The following is a 7,947-nucleotide window of genomic DNA, read 5'->3' on the forward strand; positions in this document are numbered from 1 at the left end:
GCAAGATAAAGGAAAAGCTGCAAACATGGCCTGTTGGGGGTACTTGAGGACAGGGTTGAAAACGACTGGTCTAGAGCAGTGGTCATCAACCCTGCCCTACAGGGCCCACTAACAGGCCAGGTTTGCAAGATAACTGAAATACATGACAGCTGATATCATTTGCTCCTCAGTGATTGCAGTATTCTAGACTGCATCTCCCCAAGGTAATACATAAAACCTGGCCTGTTAGTGGGCCCTGTAGGGCAGGGTTGATGACCACTGGTCTAGAGGACCTGTGCCAAGTGCAGGGCTTTCTTTGGAAGATTATTCTGGAATATGGGTCTCCAAACATTCTAAGTAAAAGGGCCAGTTTAGTGTCCTTCAGATTTCAGGTGGGCAGGACTGTGGCCAGTGGGAGAAGACAGCGCCCCATCGTTGGGTGCCCAGCGAGACGGACAGCGCCCCATCGTTGGGTGCCCAGCGAGACGGACAGCGCCCCATCGGTGGGTGCCCAGCGAGACGGACAGCGCCCCATCGTTGGGTGCCCAGCGAGACGGACAGCGCCCCATCGTTGGGTGCCCAGCGAGACGGACAGCGCCCCATCGTTGGGTGCCCAGCGAGACGGACAGCGCCCCATCGTTGGGTGCCCAGCGAGACGGACAGCGCCCCATCGTTGGGTGCCCAGCAAGACGGACAGCGCCCCATCGTTGGGTGCCCAGCGAGACGGACAGCGCCCCATCGTTGGGTGCCCAGCGAGACGGACAGCGCCCCATCGTTGGGTGCTAGTGTAAGAGTTTTTGCTCTAGAATGTTACTTTTACATGTTCTAACTGGCGCTAGATGTGTAATCGCCTTTCACTGGAAGCAGAGATGTGCCAAATACACCTGACTTTTATTCTGGTAGTTAGAGAAGTTCAACTCCTGTAAGCCCTTACAATACTCCTCACTAATTGCGAATAAGTGTGGGATCTGTGGGTTCACTTTGCTAAATTAAAACTTTCATAAAATGACTCCAATGTGTAATAGCACTCGGCTTGCCATTCCAGCCTCTCACCCCTCCCAACTCTTCATTCATTATACCTCTTCCCTTCCTCTCTTTACTATATTTCTTACTAGATACTGTACTCCTTTTGATAGGTCGCCATCGCTTGAATTCCAGATTCTAATTCATTATACCTCTTCCCAACAGCTGAACACTCTATACAACACAAACTGTGACCCTTGTAAGTGTTGCGCCATACTATTAGACCGTTGCTTTCACCTACTGCTTTGCTAACCTGCCCAACTTTCAATTGATGCTTGGCGATGCCCTGGGTCCACCATGATGTTGAGGGTGCCCCTCTCACTACTATGATGTCAGGGGTCCCATTACTCCTGACCACTGCTCCCAGTAAGCGTAATGCCATATTTACCAACGGACGGCACACTATTAGACCATTGCTTTCATCTACCGCTTTGCCAACCTTCATACCCCTCATTTGATGCTTGGTGGCACCCTGAGCCCACCATGACTTCAGGGGGAGCTTTGCTCCTGACTGCTGCAATCGGCAAGCTGTGCGGTGCAATTACATAGCCCTGACCCCTTCAATCTGACTGTTGCCCCATATGCTGAATGTTGTATATTACATGGTGCTGACTGCTGCACTGTATACGCTACATAGTCCTATCACAATCCTAGAATCAATGAACATATTTTTACGGTTGGGTCATGGAAGCTTTTTGAAGGAGTTCACCAGACGCTGGTCTCACAAAGGTTGAGGACCACTGGTCTATATGTTCCAACATCAGAACCCTTTACAATATGACAGATTTTATTAGCCAAGTAGGTCCAGCATAGTGTGGAACAGAGGCCACCAGATATAGAAGAATTATTTTCCTCATCTCGGTACACCAGCCCCAGTTATCACCTTTCTCCTGCAGGAAGTGGATGAGTTCGTCATCAAGGGACAGGTCATCTTCATTGACCAGGACGAATCTCAGCATGGAGGCCAGGTTAGTCTGCAAAAGGAATGAAGAATGTCATCACAATACTCTTGTCACCTCCAATTCTGTATACACATACATCAATCCCACCTGGGAACCCACCTGTGTCTTGTGATCAAAGCTCTCCCAGTCCTGAGCATTCTTGCATTTCATGTTGGAGATGTAGAAAAGCAGAACCAGGATCTGAAAACCAGAGAGAAAAAGTAAAAAAAAAAAAAAACGATTTACAACATTATACAATTCCAAACAGCCTGGCACCAACCATTAGCGTGAAAGCTCCATAACATTGTTGAAAAACGTAATCATTTTGTACTGCATTTCTAAGGGCTCGTTCATACGCGAGGTTGGTTCATACACGAGCCCTCCAACTGCCGCCTTTTTCGGCTGCAGAGGCAGCAGCCAGGGGTATACATGTGCTGTGACCACAATGCTTTGCTTCGCGGCCACAGCGGGAATTTTAAACCTCTGATGTTTTTTCAAGTGAATGGGGCCGCTCTGCAAGTGCCCCCCGCAAAACGTGTGCAATGCATGCAGGTGCGGCACACCAGTGCAGGGATCAGCACCAGTTTAACAGCATCAGTGCAGCGCCCCCATCAGTGAATGAGAAAAATTACTTAATCTTTTTTTTTTTCTGTCTTTTTCGTTTGTTTAGCAAGAAATAAAAACCCCGGGGGCGTGGCTTGACCTGGCTTGAGGATGGCTGCTTAACTCCTTGGCTCCCGCCGCTACGGATCACCGGAGGGTAAATAGTCGTGATTTCTACACATCTACTATCCTATTAGATTCTCAAGATACTACTGATCTTATTGATCGATTTTGGAAAGACGATTATTGATTTCGGAATCACAATCAGCAATTTACTGCAGCCTCATTGACAATATCTAGGGGCCCTCACTTTGATATTAGTCAGAGCTTCTATCCCTTGTTTTGATTGAAATTGATTCCAGAATGGCGGCTGATAATATAAAAGAACTACCAAACATTGGATCTCTACAGCCCAGTTTGATGGACCTTAGATCAGTCGCGACTGACATTAAAGAGACATTGTCCGCAGCTATAGCTGAACTGCGTATCGACATACGCGACATTGCTGTTAGAGTGCAGGACGTTGAAGTATCTACCGCTCAACATGACACGGTGCTTCGCCGTATGGCTTTTAAAATGGATACCCATACACTTCAATTGAGAGACCTCCAACGTCACACTGAAGACTTGGAGAACAGAGGACGAAGACACAACGTTCGTATTAGGGGACTCCCTGAGGAAATTGATTTCGACCACCTTCTTGGATGTGTTACCGAACTATTTAATGGAATTCTGGGTAAACCCCCCCAGTCCTTAATAGGGATGGAACGTTTCCATAGAGCCCTTAGACCGAGGGGGAAAGACACCGACCCCCCTAGAGATGTGATCTGTTGTTTGATTGACTATGGGCTAAAGGAAGAAATTCTTAGAAACGCCAGACTAAAATCCAATCTCTCTTATAATGGATCGCGTATACAGATTTTTCAGGACCTGTCCAGCATTACCCTAAAGAACAGAAGAGACCTTAAGCCACTACTTGAAATTCTACGTAGCAGGGGCATTGTCTACAGGTGGAAGTTCCCCTTTGCACTTTCTGCTACGCACCAGGGCCGCACTGCCCTATTGAAAGTACCTGAGGACCTTAAACCCTTCTGTGACGCACTTTCTTTACCGCTGATTGATGTCCCTGACTGGTACGCGGAATTCCGTCACGCACACAAGAAGAAGGACCCTGGATCATCCAACGCTATGGAAACACAAGCTGCAAGACTGCGTAGGAGGCGCTCTCCCTCCACTGACAGGAGCTCTCTTACGTCACGCGGACCGCACGCTGAACCAACCAGCTCTCCCTGCTCACGAAAATCACGCTGCAACTACTGAAGACCAGCGCTGATCATTCTGCATGTGTCCCGTAGGACTGTTTATCTACTGTCTGACTCCTATGTCAGTATGGTACTTTTATTTTGTTCACATGTGCAGATTTATGCCTAACCTTTCTTCTTCTTTTTTTATTCTAACTGTTGCTGAGTGATATCATCCCCACAGTAATGCTACATTCTATCCTCTGTGTATAACACATAGACCATAGCTGTTTTTCCTTTTTTGATTTCTTGTCTACACACAGGGAAATTGTTATTTATTTCTTTCTAACTAACTAATTGACACAATGTTCTCTTTTTTTTTCTTCCCTTGAAAGATTTAATAATATCGTTACATCCTTTTGAATCCATTGGTGTACTAGTTAATTTCCTATTGTTTGCTGAAAATGTTTGCACGCACTGTTTCTACGAATGGTTAAAACCCAAGACTTCTAATTTAATCTCCTGTCTTTTAAACCTATTGATATTTGGATACTCCTTACACAGTTTCCTCTATGGTTTAGTATAACAAAATAATCCTACCCTGCTGAGATATTCTTCTTTTTTATATATCTCATTTAATCTGATTTTGCTTACACATAGAGGCTGATTTCTTCACTCACGATAGATTAAATATTTATATGTTACAATGTCTGGGTAAGTTTTCATTGTATTCAATCCCACCGTTGTCGGCTGGCTCTACTTTTGTTATCTTTTATTGCCGCATAGTAACTTATATCTTATTCATTTACTTATTACATCCCATTATTTACTTTCCTCTTCATATCCTTGCTGTTTTCACGTTTTTTTTTTTTTTTTTTATGATCTTCCGATTACCTCTCCTTTATTATACCTATTTTTTTATATACCGTGGCGGCGGGATATAGGTCCTTTATTTTAGTCTCTTCTCGATCCGGGCTCTCCAACCCCTCTCAGTAATAAGGTGGTGGGCATTGCTGTCCTCGATTGCATTCCCACTACTTTGTTCTGGACCAAACCTTTGTAATATTTACGGTTTAGAAAACATATCGGTTTTCTCCGTGGGTTTTTTCTTTTTTTTGGTTTTTCCCCCCCCTTTTTTTTTTTTTTATTTAAATTTTTTTTTTTTTTTCCTATTGTTTACAATTCATTACTCTTAAGGTCAAATGTCACAGCCAAACAACAATTCGAATTCCTCTCAAACTATCAACTTATACTCTTTAAATGTTAAGGGCCTCAATATCCCTGAGAAGAGGTCGAAATTATTTTTATTGCTACGTAAAGCTAAAGCAGATATTGTTTTCTTACAGGAAACCCATTTTAAGTCCGACAATGTTCCAAATTTTCACAATAATTTGTACCCTGTTGACTATCACGCCACTAATCCGGATTCCAAATCAAAAGGGGTTTCAATCTTTGTTTCTAAACACTGCCCACTACGAGTCCAAGATTCCCTAATTGATCCTGGAGGTCGTTATATTTTTTTGAAAGGTACTCTTTACAACAAAGACATTACCTTAGCTAACATTTACGTCCCGAACAAAAAACAAGTCCCTTTCATAAGGGACACTTTTGACGCTCTCTCCCATTTCCAATCTGGTATGTTAATATTGGGTGGAGATTTTAATGTGACTCTGGACCCTTTGATTGACTCTTCTTCAGGTACCTCCACTTTGCCATATTCCGCTCTTCGTTCAATTAAAAACTTACTTAAAGACTTAACACTCCATGACACATGGCGCACTCTACATCCTAAGGCCAAAGATTACACTTTCTTTTCTCCACCTCATAATAAATACTCCAGGATTGATTATTTCTTCTTGAACCAGACAGAACTTGACTCATTAATCTCAGCGTCCATTGAACCTATGATTCTCTCTGATCATCATCCAATAACACTTTCCATTACTCTTTCCACTAAACCAGGGGTCTCCAAACTTTTGACTTCGAGGGCCACATTGTATATTTTACAGATATTCGCGGGCCGAAAAAAAAAGAAGCCATTTATAAATTACTCCTCAGCTATGGAATAGAGCAGAATTTAAAAAAAAGCTGCCATTAGCAGGGCTGGATGGTGCACCTGTATCCTCTGCCCGCACCTAAATGCCAGAGCCTCGTGCACTAGGGCCAAATATTAAGTGTGCACGAGGCCTTACATCAGTGTTCCCCATCAGAGCCCCCTCCACATCTACATCCCCACCAGAGCCATCACCACATCCCCATCAGAGCCATCACTACATCCACATCCCCACCAGAGCCCCCACCACATCCCCACCAGAGCCATTACTACATCCACATCACTACATCCCCATCAGAGCCATCACTACATCCACATCCCCACCAGAGCCCCCACCACATCCCCACCAGAGCCATTACTACATCCACATCAGAGCCATCACTACATCCACATCCCCACCAGAGCCCCCACCACATCCCCATCAGAGCCATTACTACATCCACATCAGAGCCATCACTACATCCACATCCCCACCAGAGCCCCCACCACATCCCCACCAGAGCCATTACTACATCCACATCACTACATCCCCATCAGAGCCATCACTACATCCACATCCCCACCAGAGCCCCCACCACATCCCCACCAGAGCCATTACTACATCCACATCAGAGCCATCACTACATCCACATCCCCACCAGAGCCCCCACCACATCCCCACCAGAGCCATTACTACATCCACATCAGAGCCATCACTACATCCACATCCCCACCAGAGCCCCCACCACATCCCCACCAGAGCCATTACTACATCCACATCACTACATCCCCATCAGAGCCATCACTACATCCACATCCCCACCAGAGCCATCACCACATCCCCACCAGAGCCATTACTACATCCCCATCAGAGCCATCACCACATCCCCATCAGAGCCATCACCACATCCCCATCAGAGCCATCACTACATCCCCATCAGAGCCATCACTACATCCACATCCCCACCAGAGCCATCACCACATCCCCACCAGAGCCATTACTACATCCCCATCAGAGCCATCACCACATCCCCATCAGAGCCATCACCACATCCCCATCAGAGCCATCACCACATCCCCATCAGAGCCATCACTACATCCCCATCAGAGCCATCACTACATCCCCATCAGAGCCATCACCACATCCCCATCAGAGCCATAACTACATCCACATCCCCACCAGAGCCCCCACCACATCCCCACCAGAGCCATTACTACATCCCCATCAGAGCCATCACTACATCCCTATCAGAGCCCCCACCAAATCCCCATCACTACATCCCCATCAGAGCCATCACTACATCCACATCCCCATCAGAGCCATCACCACATCCACATCCCCACCACATCCCCACCAGAGCCATTACTACATCCCCATCAGAGCCATCACTACATCCCTATCAGAGCCCCCACCAAATCCCCATCACTACATCCCCATCAGAGCCATCACTACATCCACATCCCCATCAGAGCCATCACCACATTCACATCCCCACCAGAGCCCCCACCAGAGCCATCACTACATCCCCATCAGAGCCATCACTACATCCCCATCAGAGCCATCACTACATGCCCATCAGAGCCATCACTACATCCCCATCAGAGCCATCACTACATCCCCATCAGAGCCCCCACCACATCCCCATCAGAGCCATCACTACATCCCCATCAGAGCCATCACTACATCCCCATCAGAGCCCCCACCACATCCCCATCAGAGCCATCACTACATCCCCATCAGAGCCCCCACCACATCCCCATCAGAGCCATCACTACATCCCCATCAGAGCCATCACTACATCCCCATCAGATCCCCCACCACATCCCCATCAGAGCCATCACTACATCCCCATCAGAGCCATCACTACATCCCCATCAGAGCCATCACTACATCCCCATCAGAGCCATAACTACATCCACATCCCCACCAGAGCCCCCACCAGAGCCATTACTACATCCCCATCAGATCTCCCACCACACACAGTTTTGTCCCCCCTCTATACTTGTGCCCCCCCCCCCCAGCACAGTATTTTCCTCATCACTGTCTGTCTGCAAGTTTCCCCGTATATCAGCGTGTTCTGTGCTGCTTGCCTGCTTCTGAAGAGCCAGCATTAGAGCAGACACGCTG

General features: G+C 46.8%; 1 long non-coding RNA gene across 1 annotated transcript; it reads right to left on the reverse strand.

The window, feature by feature from the left end:
• Positions 1-1,709: 1,709 nt before the first annotated feature.
• Positions 1,710-6,030, reverse strand: LOC120928770. Its single transcript, XR_005747310.1, has 2 exons — positions 2,064-6,030; positions 1,710-1,976 (listed from the first exon to the last, which is right to left on the reverse strand). It is a non-coding gene; the product is annotated as an uncharacterized LOC120928770 (long non-coding RNA).
• Positions 6,031-7,947: the final 1,917 nt, after the last annotated feature.

Source organism: Rana temporaria, chromosome 2, assembly GCF_905171775.1.
Source record: "Rana temporaria chromosome 2, aRanTem1.1, whole genome shotgun sequence".
NCBI lineage: Eukaryota > Metazoa > Chordata > Amphibia > Anura > Ranidae > Rana > Rana temporaria.